The sequence below is a fragment of the Pleurodeles waltl genome, chromosome 6 (assembly GCF_031143425.1).
Source record: "Pleurodeles waltl isolate 20211129_DDA chromosome 6, aPleWal1.hap1.20221129, whole genome shotgun sequence".
Taxonomy (NCBI): Eukaryota; Metazoa; Chordata; class Amphibia; order Caudata; family Salamandridae; genus Pleurodeles; species Pleurodeles waltl.
In genome coordinates, this window is record NC_090445.1 from 1,037,284,001 (window position 1) to 1,037,305,369 (window position 21,369).

At 47.8% G+C, this 21,369-nt stretch overlaps 1 long non-coding RNA gene across 1 annotated transcript in view; it reads right to left on the reverse strand.

The window, feature by feature from the left end:
* LOC138300516 (uncharacterized) overlaps nt 1-20,971 on the reverse strand; it is a 476,230-nt gene extending 455,259 nt beyond the window's left edge. Inside the window, exon 1 of the long non-coding RNA XR_011204956.1 lies at nt 20,905-20,971. This is a non-coding gene — a long non-coding RNA (uncharacterized lncRNA). The remainder of the gene's footprint in view (nt 1-20,904) is intronic.
* Nucleotides 20,972-21,369: the final 398 nt, after the last annotated feature.

A 21,369-nucleotide genomic window follows, 5' to 3' on the forward strand; every position in this document is an offset into this window, starting at 1 on the left:
TGAATTTGATTTTTATGCTTTGCTAATATAATCTGCTGTGTACATTGCAACTGAAAAGTACTGTGATATATTTTGTTTTCATTGCTGCTACTACTTTTACTCTTTTGAACGTGTGCTTGAAGTCTATTAATTCGTCTCTCAAGAACTTGTGGGTGGGGAAGAATTAACAACAATAAAGGTCTTCTTTGAACTCAGAAGTGCATTCCAGAGAGTTTCTGTAAGCTCTGATAGGAGATAAGTAGGAACGCAGGACAGTCTCTTCTGGGGGGTGTCTCCTGGGCAGCCTCTGCTGGAGGTGAGGGCTGGTGTGTCTCTGCTGGGGGGGATGTGTATCCTGGGCAGCCTCTGTTGGAGGTGAGGGCTGGTGTGTCTCTGCTGGGGGAGGTGTCTCCTGGGCAGCCTCTGCTAGAGGTGAGGGCTGCATTGTCTTTGCTGGGAGAGGTGTTTCCTGGGCAGCCTCTGCTGGAGTTGACGGCTACATTGTCTCTGCTGGGGAGGTGACTTCTGGCAGCCTCTGCTGGAGGTAAGGGCTGCTGCATTGTCTGTGCTGGGGAAGGTGTCTCCTGGGCAGCCTCTGCTGGCGGTGAGGGCTGCTGTGTCTCAGCTGGAGGTGAGGGGTTCATGCCTCATTGGTGGTTGAGTGGGTGCCATGAATGTCATTAGTGGTTGAGTGGAAACGCCTTCTGTCATTGGTGGTCGAGTGGGGACCTCTTCTGTCATTGGTGGTTGTGTGGGAACCTTACCCCCCCTGGCTGGTGGAGTGGAACCTTTCACTTTCCTGGCTTATGGAGTGGGATCCTGCCCTTTCCTGGCTGGTGGAGTGGGATCCTTCCCTTTCCTGGCTGGTGGAGTGGGATCCTTCACTGTCTTGCCTCCACGACTAGGAGGTCCGTCCACTGTCCCCGTGGACTGTTTGGCTGAGGTGCTGGGCTGGGACGTTAAGAGACTGCTCTTACGGGCAAGTTGGGCAAGCAAAAGCTTCTTAGGGACAGTGGGGCGGGATAATGGAGAAGGGATAGAAGTGGAGGTTGAGGGAGCGGTTGTTGGAGGACTACGTGTGCTGGACTTGGGTGCATGTGCATGGCAGTGTGCTGATGTGAGGTGGATGGCTGTTGGGTGTCTGAGGGCCCCTATTTGTGTCCTTTAGGAGGGGGGACAGACAGGGTGGGAGAGGACACAGGGGACGCATTGATGGATGTTGTGGAGGTGTCAGCCTGTGAGGTGTGTGTGCTGCTTAGTGAGGTGATGTTGGTGGTGGCTGTTGAAGCAGTGCATGCAAGTGTGAGTGTGGACGTGACTGTGAGGGAGGTGGAGGAGGAAGGGGAGACAGTGAAGGCAGTGTATGTTGATGTGGATGTTTGCAACTGTCTGTTGTTTGTGTCAGTGCTTGTGGACTGAAGTGTGGTGCCTGTGTTTGACTGTGCCACTCTTGTGTGATGTCTTGTGTGCATGCTCATCTGTGTGTGCATGGGATGGGTTGGGGTTCAGGAGACTGGCACTAGGAGTGGTACTTGGTGGGGGGACAGTAAAAATAGGGACAATGGCTGCCATCAGAGAGGAGGCCAGAGCCTGAAGCGATCTCTGTTGGGATGGCAATCCACTGTGGCTGCCCTCCAGGAATACATTGCATTGATGCATCTGTGATGCCAGCCTTTGGATGGCATTCGCAATCGTTGACTGCCCTACAGAGATGGATCTCAGGAGGTCATTAGCCTCCTTGCTCAGGGTAGCAGGGCTCACTGGGGCAGGTCCTGGGGCGAAGGAGATTCCCACCCTCCTGGGTGAGTGGGCACAGGCAAATCGCTGAGGGGCTACTGGGAGGGCACTGCTGGTACGGGGGTGGCAGCTGTACCTGCAGCTGGGGTGGTCACAAAGGTGTCCGCCACCACCAGGGAGCTTCCATCGGAGGAGGAATCAGACTCTGTGTAGTCACCTCCTGTCTCCGCCGTGATGCTCCCCTCACCCTCCCTCCCACTAGTTCTCTCGGCGTCGGTGGACTCTGCCTCCTGGTTCATGATGGAATGCAGCTCCATCTGTCACCGGTGTCCCTGCTCCTCCACCAGAGGATGCTAATGGACACATGAACAGGATGACAGAAGGAGAAAGGCCACAGTTCTCATGCACAGCACCGTCACTCACGGGGATCAGGTTTGAGCACTATGCATTGCACTAGCATTCAATTGGTTATATACCAGTGCAAGATGAGGACCAAACACTGCCAACTGCACCCCTCCTGGGGCCCACAAAGCCCTGACTGACATGGAATGAAACCGAGCTAGGTTACCTGCATTTACCATACACCCATTACCCTTGAGCTGGATCATGGTGTGTTGGAAAATGGGTTATTGGTAGGGCAGGTAGGTACCTACACCTAGCAACAAGCCACTAACCTCCACCTAGGTACAGTTAGGTCTCAGTAAATTAATCCCAGCTCAACCCTTGGTAGCTTGGCAACGAGCGTCAAGGCTTAACTTAGGAGACAAAGTGTAAAGCATTCAAATATCACAAAACAGTAATTAAATAAAACACAGGAAACAGTTTAAAAATCCAAAACCAATTTATAAAAATAGTTTATATTTTTATCTTTAAAATGACACAAAAACGATTAAAATCGGTTCAGGGGAACCGAAGATATGAATTTTTAAAGAATTATTACTTTTCTAGCGCTTAGAAACAAAAAGCGCCAATCGGGTCATCTGGTTGCACCTCGACCGGGGCAAAGTCAAACTTTCAGGCCGACCGCGATGGAGCCCTGCTCGGCTACAGGTCGCAGGAGGCCTCGGTTAAAAAGTTACCTTCTGACTTAGTCTTTATTTTGAAGTTTTTCTTCACCGGGACGAACCTGCCAGTTGAATCCGACCTCCTGGAGCCCTTGTCCGGATACGCGATGTGGGTTTCCTCGGTGGAGACTTTTACCTTTGGACTTAGTCGTTTTTTCGATATGAAAATCCTTCGACCGGGGTAAACCTGGATCTTGATCCGACGTCCATGGAGCCCTTCTCGGATTCGATGGCTGGGAGGTCCCGGTCAACTTTTTACCTTCGGACTTAGTCTCTTTTTTGGATGTTTTTCTTTACCGGGACGAACCACGAAGTCAGGCCGGGTCGCGGTTGAGGCAAGCCGGCTAGAATTTCTGCGGCGGGTCGGTCCCTCTCTGGAGCTTTTTTCCAAAAATTCTCAAATCTTTTCCAAACTTCTGGGGCTTCACCCAGGTGTTCTTTTAAGGTTCTTTTGGGGTCCACAGCTCACCCCAAGGGTCCAGAAGTTCTGTGATGGTCCTTGGGGGGTGCGGACTTCAACTCCCAGAATGCACCTGGCGCAAACTCCTTTTTGGCCACTGGACAGTGGTCAGCTGGTCGCTTTCTTCAGGAGTTGGTGCAGGGGACTCTGGTTAGCAATTTTTCACCTGTAGCAAACAGGGAGTCCCTCCTTGAACCAGTTGAAGCCAGGCAAAGTCCTTCTTGTGGTGAAGCCCAAGTGTGCAGCTGGTGCAGTCCTTCTGAGTGCAGGTTCCAGGTGCAGGCCAGGGGTCCAGCAGGGCAGTCCTTCTTCTCCTTAAGTTCTTTCTTCTTGAAATTTGGTGGGGATCTGAGGTGTGGGTGCAGGTCTGCCAGTTTTATCCTTGCTCCTGGGTGAAAAGCAGGGTGCCCTGGTTCTCCAATCAGGGACAGGGTCGTCCCCCTGTGATGACCACTTCCTGGGAAGTGTGGCAAAAATCCATCCCAGAAGGCAACAGTCTCTAAAAATCCAACATGGATGAATCTGATTTTTGGAGGTTACATCTGGCTGAGCCCACCCACTGGTGTGGCTAAAAATCATAAACACACCCCTCTCCTGCCCTCTCCTAATCTAATCAAGGGGGCACCTAGCTGTCTGGGGTTGCAGGATGTGGGGGTGTTGCTGGGTGCTGCAAATGTCCTTCTCGGCCTTTGAAGACCAGTTTGGCAGCCCTCCCCCTTCCTGCCTCACCATCTGCTGAGGGGAGATTCTCTCCCCCAAGCACATTCCTTTGTGTGAAGTCTGGCCACTTCACACCTCATCAAGGCAGCCTGGCAGAAGCTGCTGCAGGCTGGCCAATCAGAGCACAGCAGCAAAAACAATGCAGAGCTGAAATTGGCAACTTTTTAGGTAAAGTCTAAACTTTTTACCTGGACAAGTTATATTAAATCCAACAACTGGAAGTTGTGGGATTTATTACAACAATCAATTTGATACCAAATTCTTGGTATGTAACATTTAAGGAGACTTTAAAATTTAAAATAAAGTCTGCCCATTCTAGCCTATGAAGGCCATTTTCTTCAATGAGGGAAAAACAAATTTGGCTGTTTTTACCTCACCAGGGCTTATAAATCTATTTTATAAAGTCCCTGCTTATAGTTACATGGCACCCAGCCCTAGGGGCACATAGGGCACACCTTAGGGGTGACTTATATGTAAAAACAAGGTAGTTTAAGACTTTGGAAGTACCTTTAATTCCAAAGTCGAATTTGCATATAACTTTAATTTAAAAGCAGCCAGCAAGGCACGCTTGCTTTTAAAATGACACTGGGCACCTCAGCAATGCACCTAGGTGTGCACCACCTATGCTGTGGCCCCTAAACCTACATGCCCTACCATATACTAGGGACTTATAGGTAGGTTAACTTAGCCAATTATAATTAGCCTAATTTGCATATCCATTTTACACAGAGCACAGGCCCTGGGACTGGTTAGCAGTACCCAGGGCACCTTTAAAGTCAGGAAAACACCAGCAAAAAGTGGAAAATGGGGGCAAAAAGTTATGGGGCCTCTGCAATCAGCCCTGTTTTCTCACACAACCCCCCCCAGCCCACACGCCCAGGAGACTCAGCCCAACCCTGGGAGAGTCTTCCTGGCTTGTTAGGCGAGGAAGACAGTGAAGAAAACTGGCTGTCCCTTTGCAGGGCCTACTCTGCCTTACATCCCCCTGTCAGGGTCACTCCCTCTGGGTAGTGAAGCCATCCCAACAGTAAAAGGACCCAACTCAAACTGAAACTTCCCTCTAGGGGGGTCTTCTTCCTTTCTCTCTGCCAACTTGGGTAGTGAGGTGCCCACCTCCCCTACTCCAAACTTTGCTAGGGCAACACCTAGCTTACCCAAAGAGGTCACCCAACACTTGAGCAACCCCACCATGACCAATAGGGTCAGGGGGCCTATTTTGCTATTGGCCCTGGGGTCTGCCTCCCAGGCCAAGTACAGTGCTGCCTGGAAGGCTAGCACCCAGCAGAGGCTACTGACAGCTGTCAGTACCCAGAACCACACCCTAAGCTCTCCACTGACAGGTGGCTGAGCTGCTTTAGGGGCATCTTTGGGGGCCTGGCACCCCTCTTGCTGTCTAGAGTGGGGGGCTACCACCTCCTGTGGCAGACACCCTCCTTCCACTCTCCCTTCTGTCAGTGCAGAGGCAACACCCTGCATCTGGACAGCTGCCTGACTACTCAGGACTTCCTTGGGGTCAGGGGAGGCCTCACCAGTGCCAACTCTGGGCTCCCCCCCTACTGGGGCAGAAGGCCTTTGGCTCCCTGGAACTCTCTTTAAGAGTGGCCTACCCTTCCTTTTCTTTTTTCCTTTTCTTGGGGACCCCTGTCTCCTAACTGTAGGGACTGACTCCCCAGGACTTTGGGTTGGGGGGGCGCCCTGGGCGACCACCCCATCTGGGACCAGACTCACCTCTGGGAGGTCATTGCCCAGGATACAATCTAGGGGAAGGTCAGCACTAACTACCACCCTAATCCAGTCAAGGATACCCTCCCTCTCTAGGGGCACTATGGCTACAGGTTTGGAGGTGACCTCCCCTGTGGCTATCCTGACTTTCTTTGTCTTTCCTGGGACATACATGTCTGGGGTCACTAACCGGTCACTCACTATAGTGTGACTGGCACAGGTGTCTCTCAGGCCAGTGGTAGGGATCCCATTCACTTGAATGTGGTGGAAGTGCCTACTCCCACCCTCAGGGATCACCAGCTTACCATCTGGTCCTGTCTCCCAGCTCAATGCTAGGAGGACTTCATCATCTGAGGAATCCTCCTCTATGGCTACACTGGACAGCCCAGTGCTAACCACCTTCTTTGGACAGGCTGCATCTCCTCTGAAGTGACCTGTCTGCTGACAGTCAAAGCAAGCCCTACTGTCCAAGAGCTTTTTTAACCCAGGGTCTAACTGTCTCTGCTGGTCAGAGTGGGAGTGGGATTTACTCTCCTCCTTCTTAGGGTTCTGGGGTACAGAGGGAGTCTCTGTGGTGGGCTTACCACCTCCCTCCTTAGGTTTTTGGGGACCTGTCCCCCCCTTCTTGGAGTCTCCCCCCTGGGACTTGACAACCACCCTGGTTCTTAACCACTCATCAGCTGCCTCCCCTAGCTCTCTAGGGTTGGTCTGCTTAGAGTCCACTAGATGCTGGCGTAACCTTTCTTGGGTACAATTGGTCAAGATGTGCTCTCTCATGATCAGATTGTATAACCCCTCATAAGTATCTACTTTGTTACCAATAATCCAGCCCTCTAGTGCCTTTAGTGAAATGTCCACAAAGTCAACCCAAGACTGGGTACTGACCTTCTGGGTGCTGACCTTCTGGGTGTCCCTGAACTTCATTCTATATTGCTCTGGGGTCAGACCAAACATCTTGGCTAAGCACCTCTTCATACTAGGGTATGAATCTGCCTCCTCCCCCCTTAAGGTCAGAAGCCTATCCCTCCCTGAGTTGGGGACCAACTTCCACAAAAGGGAACCCCAGTATTGAGGCCTAACCCTTCTCATTTGGAGTGCCCTCTCAAAGGCCCCCAGCCACTTATCTATGTCATCCCCCTCTACATAAGCAGGAACTACCCCCTTGGGTAATCTGGGGCAAACTCCCCCACCCATCGACACCTCAACTTCTTTATCGCTGCCTCCATCTGTTTTCTCTTTGTATGCCCACTTTTTCTTTTCTAGGGCCAGCTTCTCTGCTTCCAAAGCTATGTATGCTAGCTGGGCCTCCAGCTCTCTTTCTCTGATGGATGGGTTCTCTCCTCCTGAAAGGACCCCCTTCCCACCACTAGCTTTGGATCTGCCCCTAGTGACTGTATTTACTGAGGACCGTTCTTCCTCATCCTCACTTGGGCTCAGATGCCTTCCCTCCCCTGAGTGGTTAGAGCTTGCATCCTCCCTTCTTTCTCCCTCCTCTGGAGCTTCTTCTGACTCTACCTCTTGGGCCTCAGCCCATGCTGTCAGGGATGTGATCAGGATTTGCTTCCTGAGATCAGTGGTTGCAGGCAACCCTCTTTCAATACACAACCCCCTAAGCTGGACTACTGTCAGTGTGGGTAGGCTAGCCAGATCAAGCTCCATGGTTCCCTAGTTTTGTGTCAACAAAAACTTTTTGCAAAAATTGGAAACAAGAATTTAGAAAAATTACAAAAATTCAATAATTGAAATTAATCCAAATTAATAAAAAAAAATGTAAATTAAAAATTAAAAAAAAAATGTTTTTGCACTAAGACAATTTAAAGGATTTTTAATTTGTTTTACTTAAACTGTAACGTGATACTGAACACAAGTACAGGATCCCGTCGCTGCTTCCAATTATGTTGGAAAATGGGTTATTGGTAGGGCAAGTAGGTACCTACACCTAGCAACAAGCCACTAACCTCCACCTAGGTACAGTTAGGTCTCAGTAAATTAATCCCAGCTCAACCCTTGGTAGCTTGGCAACGAGCGTCAAGGCTTAACTTAGGAGACAAAGTGTAAAGCATTCAAATATCACAAAACAGTAATTAAATAAAACACAGGAAACAGTTTAAAAATCCAAAACCAATTTATAAAAATAGTTTATATTTTTATCTTTAAAATGACACAAAAACGATTAAAATCGGTTCAGGGGAACCGGAGATATGAATTTGTAAAGAATTATTACTTTTCTAGCGCTTAGAAACAAAAAGCGCCAATCGGGTCATCTGGTTGCACCTCGACCGGGGCAAAGTCAAACTTTCAGGCCGACCGCGATGGAGCCCTGCTCGGCTACAGGTCGCGGGAGGCCTCGGTTAAAAAGTTACCTTCTGACTTAGTCTTTATTTTGAAGTTTTTCTTCACCGGGACGAACCTGCCAGTTGAATCCGACCTCCTGGAGCCCTTGTCCGGATACGCGATGTGGGTTTCCTCGGTGGAGACTTTTACCTTCGGACTTAGTCGTTTTTTCGAGATGAAAATCCTTCGACCGGGGTAAACCTGGATCTTGATCCGACGTCCATGGAGCCCTTCTCGGATACGATGGCCAGATGTTCTTTTAAGGTTCTTTTGGGGTCCACAGCTCACCCCAAGGGTCCAGAAGTTCTGTGATGGTCCTTGGGGGGTGCGGATTTCAACTCCCAGAATGCACCTGGCGCAAACTCCTTTTTGGCCACTGGACAGTGGTCAGCTGGTCGCTTTCTTCAGGAGTTGGTGCAGGGGACTCTGGTTAGCAATTTTTCACCTGTAGCAAACAGGGAGTCCCTCCTTGAACCAGTTGAAGCCAGGCAAAGTCCTTCTTGTGGTGAAGCCCAAGTGTGCAGCTGGTGCAGTCCTTCTGAGTGCAGGTTCCAGGTGCAGGCCAGGGGTCCAGCAAGGCAGTCCTTCTTCTCCTTAAGTTCTTTCTTCTTGAAATTTGGTGGGGATCTGAGGTGTGGGTGCAGGTCTGCCAGTTTTATCCTTGCTCCTGGGTGAAAAGCAGGGGGGCCCTGGTTCTCCAATCAGGGACAGGGTCGTCCCCCTGTGATGACCACTTCCTGGGAAGTGTGGCAAAAATCCATCCCAGAAGGCAACAGTCTCTAAAAATCCAACATGGATGAATCTGATTTTTGGAGGTTACATCTGGCTGAGCCCACCCACTGGTGTGGCTAAAAATCATAAACACACCCTTCTCCTGCCCTCTCCTAACCTAATCAAGGGGGCACCTAGCTGTCTGGGGTTGCAGGATGTGGGGGTGTTGCTGGGTGCTGCAAATGTCCTTCTCTGCCTTTGAAGACCAGTTTGGCAGCCCTCCCCCTTCCTGCCTCACCATCTGCTGAGGGGAGATTCTCTCCCCCAAGCACATTCCTTTGTGTGAAGTCTGGCCACTTCACACCTCATCAAGGCAGCCTGGCAGAAGCTGCTGCAGGCTGGCCAATCAGAGCACCGCAGCAAAAACAATGCAGAGCTGAAATTGGCAACTTTTTAGGTAAAGTCTAAACTTTTTACCTGGACAAGTTATATTAAATCCAACAACTGGAAGTTGTGGGATTTATTACAACAATCAATTTGATACCAAATTCTTGGTATGTAACATTTAAGGAGACTTTAAAATTTAAAATAAAGTCTGCCCATTCTAGCCTATGAAGGCCATTTACTTCAATGAGGGAAAAACAAATGTGGCTGTTTTTACCTCACCAGGGCTTATAAATCTATTTTTATAAAGTCCCTGCTTATAGTTACATGGCACCCAGCCCTAGGGGCACATAGGGCACACCTTAGGGGTGACTTATATGTAAAAATAAGGTAGTTTAAGACTTTGGAAGTACCTTTAATTCCAAAGTCGAATTTGCATATAACTTTAATTTAAAAGCAGCCAGCAAGGCACGCTTGCTTTTAAAATGACACTGGGCACCTCAGCAATGCACCTAGGTGTGCACCACCTATGCTGTGGTCCCTAAACCTACATGCCGTACCATATACTAGGGACTTATAGGTAGGTTAACTTAGCCAATTATAATTAGCCTAATTTACACAGAGCACAGGCCCTGGGACTGGTTAGCAGTACCCAGGGCACCTTTAAAGTCAGGAAAACACCAGCAAAAAGTGGAAAATGGGGGCAAAAAGTTATGGGGCCTCTGCAATCAGCCCTGTTTTCTCACACGGTGCATTAACTGTCCTGGCATTAAGGGGCACCCACTAACTCACACCCACCACCGGATCCCATGAAACCTACCAATTATTGTAGTAATGCCCACTGTACTCACTCTCTTGTGGCTGCTGCTATGCTCTCAAGTGCCCCTCCAGCTCTGGGTAGACCACCGCCAGTATGCAGGCCATCAGGGGCATCAGGTTTCGACGGGCACCCTTTCCTCATTGGGAGGCCATCCCCAGCTTGGCCTCTGTAGGCTTCTGTGCCCAGCGTCTCAGGTCCTCCCACTGTTTCCTGAAGTGGGTGCTCTGCCTGCTGTAGACCCCCAGGGTCCGCAAGTACTTGGCGATGGCACGCCACAATCTCTTCTTTTGATGGGCGCTAACATGCAGAGGTAATACAGACAGGAGGACAGCATTACACAGACAATCCAGCCTGTCACACATATGGCCAACAAATCCTGTCTCCGACTCCATTGGCACACACACCACCCGGTGCACACCATGTACACTACCACCAGACATCCCCCCCACAAATGACACGATGCCTACACACACATCTCCATGCAATCTTCCCACATGCACAGTGCCCAAGGTGTACTCACCTCTTGGTCTGGAGGCCCATACAACTGTCCATACTGGGGTAGGACCCCATCCACCAAGTGCTCCAACTCCATCAGAGTTAAGGCAGGGGCCCTTTTCCAAGTCACACACCATGGTAGGTTCCTGACACAGGTCACAGCACACACACAGTATAGGTGTTGTCCTGTGGAAAGTCAGGAATCAAGTGAGGTTATAGACAGAAAATGGTGGTCACATTGGCGGCGGTGTACACCGTCACAGCCGTCGCTAATCCCCATTGGCCACTGTACTCCTTAGATCCCCATATTAGCCAATGAGGAATTGCACGGAGGTGCAAGACCGCCTTCCTCCATGATGCCCAATGTCGGTAAAGTTACCTCACTTCCACCTGTCCCTACATACAGGACAGGCGGTCGCCATTTCATGCTGGTGGACTACATTCAGATCTTCCATAACTGCTTCATTGCAGAAAATTGCACATACATTGCCATTCTTACTGTCCCATCACATTAATGCTGTATGCACACTGAGGTGGTGGTTCCATTGTTCAAATTGTGACAGCCCACTCACTCTTGGGCCCCTTAGATACCTATCACTGAGGATGATTAGGAGCAGAAGACAAATCCCTGTGTACAGACCTCTTGTGGACTTGGCTACATTGGAGGACAAGCAGATAATACTTACCTATTGACTAGACAGGACCACAATCACAGAGCTGTGTGCCCATTTGGAGCCCGACCTGATATCAACAATACGTCATCCCACTGGGATTCCCCCTCTTGTGCAGGTTCTATCAGTGCTCCACTTCCTGGCAACAAGTTCTTTCCAAGTGACGGTGGGCTTGGCAGCAGGAATGTCACAGCCAGTGTTCTCAATTTTGCTGGCAAGGGTATTGTCTGCCTTGGTGAAGCTACATTGCTTCCCCCAGGTGGAAAATTTGGCCACTGTGAAGGCAGGATTCTATGCAATGGGACATATACCTAATATTATTGCGGCAATTGACGGTACACATATTGCTTTTGCCCCCCGCTAGAAAGAACAGGTGTTCAGGAATTGGAAGAGTTTCCACTCACTGAATATGCATATGGTGTGCCTGGTGGACCAGTACATCTCCCACATCACTGGCAAGTATCCTGGGTCCTTCGTTCGGAGGAATAGCAGCATCCCAAATGTGATGGCCCAACTACAGAGGCACAGGGTGTGGCTAATAGGCGAGCTAGAGTCCCCTCCCACTGTATGCCAGTGTATGCCTTCAGGTGTTATCCCCATAGCATTGTGTAAGGCTAATGTTTGTCTCTCAATACTTGCAGGTGACTCAGGCTACTCAAACCTATTGTGGCTCCTGACCCCTGTGAGGAATGCCAGGACAGGGGCTGTACTGTTATAATGATGCACATGGGCGAACCAGGAGAGTAATCTAAAGGACCTTCGGCCTCCTAAAGGCCAGGTTCAGATGCCTGCATCTGACAGGTGGATCCCTGTGCTACTCAACCAAAGAAGGTCTGCCAGAAAGTAGTGGCATGCTACATGTTGCACAACCTGGCCCTCAGACGACATGTGCCTTTTCTGCAAGCGGAGGAGACTGGAGATGACCCTGTGGCAGCAGTGGACCCTGAGGACAGTGAGGATGAGGAGGCAGACAATGAGGATGTCGACAACAGAACATCAGTTATACATCAATACTTCCAGTGACACACAGGTGAGACATTGGAACTGACCATTACTCTATTGATTTGTCTGTGTGGCTGTAGCATGAAGGCATTCACTTCCTTTGCATCTCAACTTACTGTCACCTATGGCTTGTCATTTTACAGATGTTGGTGATATGACAACAGTGTCTTGATGTGTTTACTACAGACAGCTACAGGTCATTATTTGTATGCTATCACACTGTTCAGATCATTTGCACTAGATGTGACTGTTCCCACAAATGCACATTTTCAACACATAAAACAGTGTCACTCAAGTTGTGTTCAAGGGTGTTTATTGTAGTGAAAATAATTGACGGAAAAGTACAATGGAATGGGGTGATGGTAGCGGAAAGTCCAGCGTATTGTTCCAGTCTGTTTGCAGCACAGGGCCAGTGTCCAAGGGGTCATAGGAAGGGGAGCAAAGGCAGTTCAAAGTGGAGAAGGTGACAAGGTAGGACACAAGGGGGACAATCAGGAGAGTTTAATTTCCTGGCGGTGGTCTTGGTCTTGGCAAATGTCTCTGGCTTCTATCTGGGTTGCAGGGAACGTTTGCGGGTTGGTTCACCTTTTGCAGGGGGAGGAGTGCTGGTGGCCTATGGGTCCTGTGGCAGGCCTCCTGCCCACTAGCTGCAGCAGAAGTGGAGGGCTGGTCAATAGACTTGCTAGTGGTAGGGGTCCGCTGGTGTGCTGTCCATTTCGTCATGATGTTGGCCATGTCTTCCTGCACCCCTACTATGGAGATCATGGTTGTCTTCAGAGTTTGCAAGTCCTCCCTCATCTCCTGATGGTGTTCCTCCTGCAGCTCCTTGTTCTCCTGTATGTTGGTAAGGATCTGGCCCATCGTGTCCTGGGATTGTTGGTAGGCCCCCAGAATCTTGGTGAGTGCCTCCTAGAGAGTCAGTTCCCTGGGTCTGTCCTCCCCCCGCACAGCCGTCCTCCCAGAGTCCCTGTTGCTCTGTGCCTGTGTAGCCTGCACGGCGTGCCCACTGCCACTGAACCCAGGTCCCTGTTTGTCTTGGGGGCGAGGTGTGGACTGGGGTCCCTGTACAGGTGGGCACACTGCTGATTGACGTGTCCTGGGTACAAAGGAGTGGGGGTGCTGCGTAAGTGCTGTGGTGTTGGATACTGATGGGGGGTGGCTCTGTGGTTGACTGGGAGTGGGCTAGGGTGACCAACTGACCAGTTGTCCCTGGTGGGCCAGGTAATGCATCCAGACCCAGAAGTCCAGAGTTACTGTCGTCATTCGGGGCATTTTCTGTTGGGGTACTGGTTTGTCGTGGCACCTCCTCTCCACTGACATTGGCGGAGGCACCTGTGGGGATGTAAGTGATGTATTATGCTTCATGTCTGTGACATTTTGAACATCCCGAGCCTCCCCTCTATTGTTGCTGTTGCCCTGCCACCTTTGTTGGTGTATGTGGTTGTATTGTGGGAATTGTTAGTTCCCCTATGCTGTGCATGCTTTTGTGATGGGTGTAGCATGCAGGGCTTGGCATTGGGGTTAGTCATATGTGTAGGTGCAGTGTGTGGGATGGAGTAGAGTGATGGGAGTGAGGGTGAGGGGGTGAGATGGGATGCAAGTATGGGGGTGATAACTAGTAAATATTGACTCACCAGTGTCCAGTCGTCTGGCTACTCCAGTGAGTCCCTCAGGATGCAGTATTGCCAAGGCTTGCTCCTCCCATGCTGTGAGCTGTGGGGAGGAGGTGGGGGTCCACCGCCAGTCCTCAGTATGGCAAGCTGGTGCCTTGCTGCCACAGAACGTATCTTTCCCCTCTTCCTGATGTCATCCCTTGTTCTTGGATACTATCCCATGGCAATGGATATTTGCTGTACCTGTGCTCCAAACAGCTGTGCCTCTACCCTGACTATTTCCACCACCATGACCCACAATTTATCATCTGTGAATCGGGGGTGCCTTTGTGGGGACATGGGTGTTGGGTGGTGTGTGTAGGTGTGTAGGTACTGTGATTGGGTGTGTGAAGTGGGGTGCATAAGGGATGTATAGGTGTATGTGGTGTGTGTGTGTCTCTAGTTGTCTCGTGCCAATAATTTGTATTCATAAAGGGTTGTGGGTAATGTGGGTGGGTGTTTTATAGTGCTGTGGGTGTGGTGTGTGTATTAGTGTCAGGTGTGTTTTTTTGGCATTGGCCAATGTTGTGTAGTTTATTATTTGGGTGTCCATTCTGAGCATGCCAGTGTGTACCGCCAATGGTTTACCACACTGAATCTCTGCCATGGTGATTCGTGAGTCATAATGTGGTTGGTGTTGTTTTGTTGGCGTAACGGTATGGGTGTTCATGCCGCCACTTTAGCACTGACCTTTGGGCTGGTTGATTTGTGTATGTGGTAGTATTCTGTTCGGTTGGTATGTGTGTGTGTCATAATTTGGTGAACGGATGTTCGCCTCCACGGCGGTATGTTGGCGGCCATCGCCGCAGCAGTAAGCGGGATTTATTGCCAATGTCATGATGAGGGCCTATGTGCTACGGAGCACAATTTGTGATGCCAAATTAATAGAGGCATGCTAGCCAGCGCTTTGGTTACTTTGCTACTGTCTGCAGCTGGAGCAGCTGTAGTTGAAAATTAGCTATCTTTATTTTCAACGCCTCTGCTGTTCTCCAAATGCCTTTGACTTTGTTTCTACCCTGACTTCAAAGAGGCAGAATAGTAATGAATAAGATACTACATCAAACACGTCACATATAAAATGCAGATATGTTATCCTGTCTGACGCAAGCAGATGGTGGGAAAACGATGCACTGCACAACAGGGAAAGTAACAGGCTATATTGATTGCATTTGGTACATTTTTCTCAGAGTATCCCTTACCCCAAAATTGAAATCAAATCAGGAACTTACTAGTCTCATTTTAGTCACTGCCCTTGCCCACAACCACAAATTATTTCCAACAAATTCATTCACTGGGCAGTAAGGAAACGACATACTCTACTGCAGGGTAAGGCAAAGGAATTAGGTGAGTAAGTAGAGCTTTTGCTATAGATAGAGGGGTGTCAATAATCATTGATTCATCATGTGCCTAAGTTTTGCTTTTTCAGTCACTGTAATAGACGAAAGTCTGAAGGGAAAAACCTGAACAAAAATTGATTTTTCTATTTTTTTAGTAGGCTTGGACAGAAGAACTTAGGAAAGGATAATCGAGTGAAGTACTGCGAGAGGTGAATGAGTGGGCGAAGGGAAACGCATCTTGTGTGTTCAGTTTGTAATGCATTGAAATCTTTGTAAATGCTGCATTAACTGAAGCAGACGCACTTTGCACAGCTAACACTGTAGTCACAAACTGAACGATACTGTACTTCTTCAGTCACAGGTGATGAAATGCCATGGGAAAGAAGGGGACTGATGAATGATGATAGGTGGGATACATATCTGCCTCGCTTAACAAATACAGTGAGTCAAGGGATTACAAGAACACAAATTAAAATACCCCCACTTCGAACCATAGCTTTGATAAACATAAAACAATGTAAGTGAAGTTGTTGAGGAGCAATTCCCTCTCCAGAGAGCTCCATTGCTTATTAATCAAAGCTAATATTCAATGTACGTATGTATATTGTATTTGTAAAGTGCATTCCGACTCACAAAGAGCATCAAAGCGCTGGTGTAGAAGGTGAGAGAAAAGGGAAGAGACAAAAGCCAAGGAAACCCCCCAGAAGAACAGACTGTAGAAAATGAGAAAACTTACTTGTGGGAGCAAACCGAGAAGCTGAACAAAGGCTATCGGGGAAAGAGCCATGTTTTGACCAGTTTCCTGAACCTTAAGTAACAGGGTTCTTGCCTGATATTCAAAGGCAGCAAGTTCCAGCATTTTACATCAGCCACTGTAAAGGCTTTGTCACCCCATTTGGCTTTGTAAGTACGGGGACCTGGATTCTGTAGGCTTTGGAAGACCTCAGATTTCTCTTAGGAACATGCCAACATAGCCTGGTGGTGAGGTTGTGAGGACCAATCCTGTGAGTTGCTTTGTAAGTCAAACAGAGCGATTTGAAACTAATACGCTGAGCCACCGGGAGCCAGTGTAGTTGTTTGAGGCTCCCACTAACTGATGCCCACCGCAAGAGGTTAAGAACCACTCTAGCATCTGAATTCTGGGCCAGTTGCAGCTTATTAATCAAAGCTTGTCCAAATCAAGGAATAAGGCATTACAACAATCAACTTTAGACATGACCAATGCTAAGATAGCAGAAACTCTCCATTCATGCTGGAGATAAGGAAAACATTTCCTAAGCATTTTAATAAGCCAGAAGCATGTCTTTAAGGTATGATTTACCTGACTTTTAAATGTTAAATGATCATCAAAGAGAATGCCAAGATTCCTACTGATAGTGGTGGGAACAGGAAGGATACCGCAATCTGAAGGCCACCAACGTGGATTCCATAACTCTTTTGCCGGCCCAAAGCAGAGGATTTCGGTTTTGATGGCATTCATTTTTAGCCAATTAGTCTTCATCCAATTACTAACTGCTTGCATGCAGTTATTGAACTGATCCGCAACCTCCTCCCAGGGCTTTTTAATTGGGATGATGAGCTGAGTATCATTGGCATAGGAGGTCGGGATAAATCCAAAAGATCGGATGAGATTTGCCAACGGAGCAACATACAGATTAAACAGAGTAGGACTTAAAGAAGAACCCTGAGGAATCCCGCAGGGTAGTAGATAAGGCGTGGATCTAAAGTTGCCACAACCTACAGTGGTCCATCTGTTTGTCAGAAAAGACTCCAGAAGCTTAAGGGCTCGCTCTCTGATCCCTACTTGACAAAGGCGTCAATAGATAAGGGGAGATAGTATCAAACGCCGCAGATAAATCTAATAATACTGAAATGTCCCCTTGACCTTAATCTGTCAATTTCAGAATAACATCAGAGGATAAAATCAAGGCAGTCTCTGTACTGTGTGACTTTCTAAAACCATGTTGAGAGGAGTCGGGCCTCCCACTTCCACTAAGAATTCCACCAATTCCTTATTCAAGATTTTCTCTAAACTTTTTGCCAGAAAGGGAAGAAGCGCTATTGTCCGTAAGTTGTTTAAATCCTGACTGTTGCCATCTGGCTTCTTCTTTAGGGGAACAACTATAGTCTCCTTCCATAAGGAGGGATACATTTCAGACTTTAGGACCTCCTGAAAAATAGGAGCTAAGGCCCGAGCCATCGGGTCATGGGCCAATTTAAAAATGGAAGGGATGCACGGATCCAAAGGGGAACCTGACTTTATTTCTAAAATCATCTTTCTAATACTATCATGAGTTGGGACATAAAAGTCAAATAGGACTTTACAACTAGTTTTAGAGTCAGAGGACACCACAGAGGAAAGTTCCCTAGAAACCTCATGGGGAATAAAATTAGCGTGTATTTGAAGGATTTTGTTCTCAAAGTGCCTTGCAACCTTATCGCAGAAATCCTGGGAATTTTCCAGATCATGTGACCTAAAAGGAGTGGCTAAAGTGTTTATCAGTTCTCTGGGAGCTTTTAATGCCTCCTTAACTTTAGCAGTATAAAAATTAGATTTGGCCTTGACATGCGCCGCTTTGTAAGCATTGAGGGTAGACTTTAATGCAACCCTTTCCTCTGGGACTGGGTTTAGTTTCCACCGGCACTCCTGTTGCCGGTAATTTCGCTGAAAAGCTTTAAGTTCACTCGTGAACCAAGGCTGACTAAGCTTCTTCTGGCTACAGGGCCCCAAGACCTTAGGAGGAGCCAATTGGGCCATGGTCATTTCAACACCTTGGTGGAAGATGTCAAGCAAGGGCCGAGCCAACTTCTTAGCCCTGTCCCAACCCTCTTCTAAGGCAGGAGCTAGTTCTTCCAATTTAATGTGCTTCCATGGCCTCAGTACTTTGTTCTCCGATTCATACAAAGCAGAGAAGGGAATGGTGTCAATTTTAAAGCTTAACAGGTGATGATCAGTCCAACTTAGCTGAGTGTTAGTTACAGCCAACTGGAGGGAGGTATGAGCAAAAACCCCATCTAATATATGCCCCGCACTGTGGGTGGCTGCTGAGAATCTAAGGGTCCAATCCAGGGCCTCCATGAAATCTGAGAACTCCCTAACCACTGGATTGCAGGTCTCATCAAAGTGGACATCAAAAATCTCCTAAGATAATTGCTTTGGGGGACAAAACCATAGGTTCTATCAGATTAACCCACGTTTGAACAAAATTTGTGAGAGGGCCCGGCGGTCGATAAATCAGTAAGCCCACCAACAGAATACCATTGCTGTTAGAAATCTTAAAAACCATCATCTCACACGTTTCAACAATGGGGCCGGACCAAGCGCATGTGAGAGTAGCCCTGCAGATAATAGCCAAACCTCTGCCCCTACCTCGGGGTCTATCTAATCTGTAATGGGTATACCCTGGAGGAGATGCTGCAACAAAGTCGGGGTCTGATTCTATTCTTCCCCAGGTTTCTGTTATAAACAGACAGTCAATGTGCGAAGTGTCAATCAGCTCATAGATTTACAGCTTATGCTTGGGGAGTAAGCGGACATTTGCCAAAGCATATCAGAACGGCTGACCATGGGCTGCCGTGTTCTGATGAGCTTATATTCCAGATATCCAAGGCCTCCAATACTGAACCCTGGCCTCCTTCAGGGTTAATGAAGCTTGTACTGCCCAATTACATTCCTTGCAGGTCCAAGCAGACCTGTGGTCAAAAGGTACCTTATACTTGCAAGGTGTATTCTTAGCTTTGCAACTAGACCCCGGGGGGTAGCACCTTTAAAAAAAAAGGGCATAATCTCTGGCCCCTGGGCCCGTTCGGGAATGGACGGGCGCAGATGGGCTTGCCTTAGGCGCACTTTTGGCGCGCCAGCGGCGCGGCCGCTCAGCTACGTCATTTATGACGCCGGGCCAAGAGCCCCACGTTAGCTGGACCGCTAACTGAGCGGTAAAAGAGTTGCTGATAGCCGGAAGGAGGGCTCTAACAGACCCTCACTTCTGGTGCAAGGCGCAAAAGCAGCACCTTGCTCCAAAAGAAGTAAAAACAAAGATTGCGGGAAAATAAAATCAATCCCCCAGCAATATCCCCACGCTAGTAAAATGAGTGTAAGTTAAAAAAGTTAAAAGAATGCTTCCCTGCAGCAGCGCTGACAGCGAGTCACGCGCTCACCTTCAGTGTGCGGAAGCTCAGCTGCCATCATTTATGACGCCGGGCCAAGAGCCCCACGTCAGCTGGACCGCTAACCGAGCGGTAAAAGAGTTGCTGATAGCCGGAAGGAGGGCTGTAACAGACCCTCACTTCCGGTGAAAGGTGAAAAAGCAGCACCTTGCTCCAAAAGAAGTAAAAAAAAAGAGAAAATAAAATCAAACCCCACAGCAATATCCCCACGCTAGTAAAACGAGTCTAATTTAAAAGTTAATAAAGTTAAAAGAATGGTTCCCAGCAGCAGCTCTGACAGCGAGTAACACACTCACCTTCGAGCTCTGATAAACATAAAACAAAGTAAGTGAAGTTGTTGAGCAGCAATTCCCTCTCCAGAAGAGCTCCATTGCTAATTAATCAAAGCTAATATTCAATCATTGTTTCATTCTTCCTAAGTATATTGACCCATAGTTGCCATGATGTAAGCCTTACTTTCTCTCAAACAGACTTTCACCAAAATTTCCAATCCATTATCCATCCATTCAATATCCACCCTTTCTTTTAATCATCCTTTCACCCATCCGTGCATCCTTTCCTTTCACTCATTTCACACATCTTTTCTTTTAACCTTCCATTCTTTCCCGTTTCCATCAAACCATCATTTTTAGAGTATACTATATGAACTTTTGCTGAGTTGCAAATAGAGGAAACCATAACTCAGCTACCATTGTAGCTGGTAAAGTGAGGGGTTCAGGATCATGAGCCACAACAAGGCCCTTGTAGCTAGTGAGTCTAATAGTAATCGTCAATAAGCAAGCAGTGTGACTTCCTCCCACTCCTTTTGCTCCTGCAGCAAAATCTGACTCGGGGGCACTCTGTGGCTAAAAAGAAACATTATACAATTTCTAGATGCCAGATACACCTACCTTATTTTATTTTCAAAAGAATACAACCGCAATACATCCTCCTTGCATTTTGTTGGTTCACACTGTTAGAAAAGCCAGGTAGTCAAGCCAACCAAAAACGTTCCGTAATGGAGGGGCAGAGCTATTTAGCACATAATGATAATGATTCTGAATCATTGAAGCACAATTCAGGGTTAGAATAACAATGGTCAATGATAGACATATGTTCGAGTTGACAAATGCAATGGCACCTCATACTTTCCAGCCAAGCTGCACGTTCATGGGAACTGCTGGTAATGGTATAAATGAATTACACAGCACAACATTGGGGATTCGGGGATGGTCCATGACCAAGGCCACTCTCTTGCTGACTGGTAGAGCATGAGCAAGAAAAAGAAAACCTTCACAATACACATGGTGTATATTATTAATAATAATAGCTAACTTGGACCTGTAATCTTTACAGTGGACAGTAGAGTACCAAAAATCTGTTCTTAGTCTTACAGTACTACAAGACATATAGGGGAGAGGGAATGCCTACGAAAAAACAGAATAAATCTACAGATCAGTACAGTCCAATAAATGTCAGCTGCCACAAAAAGCATGAAATAAGGAAAAAAAACTATAATGCAGGGATAGCAAGAATTGAACAGAAATTGGATAGGGGAGTCAGAAAAAGGGGATACAGCAAAAAACATAAACAGGGCAAAATTAAAGTTAGTGTAATAGAGGGCCAAGGTGAAAGTTAGGAAAACATGAATAATAAATAATGGGATTTACTGGGGTGAGCGGAGCCCTTAGCAGAGGCACTGGTGGTCAGCGCCTGCTCCCTAGCTCTTCCTGGGCCCTCCTCATTGTTGCTCTCTTCTTGCCCTTGGAAGCTAATGTAAGAAATAAAGAATATAAAAAAGAGATTAGTGGTAAAGATAATCTCCACAAAATTATTATAACAGGCAAACACAGTAACACTGTACTTATCTAGATCAGATTGTCTATGGTACGAGTATCTGCAAATGCTGAGTTGGCTATTTTAATCCTAACATCCCTATTCCAAATTTCCTTTAAAAAAAATAAATGTGGAACTAATGCATTGCAATGAATGATCTTTGGTTCTGTTCTCATTTCTCAATCCCCTTGATGGGCTAACTCAGTCTCCCTTTTCTGCAGTCCATAGATGCAGAGTAGTACTACACATCACTGTGAAATTGCTTGGGATCGTACAAGCTACATAAGAAAGTCACAGAG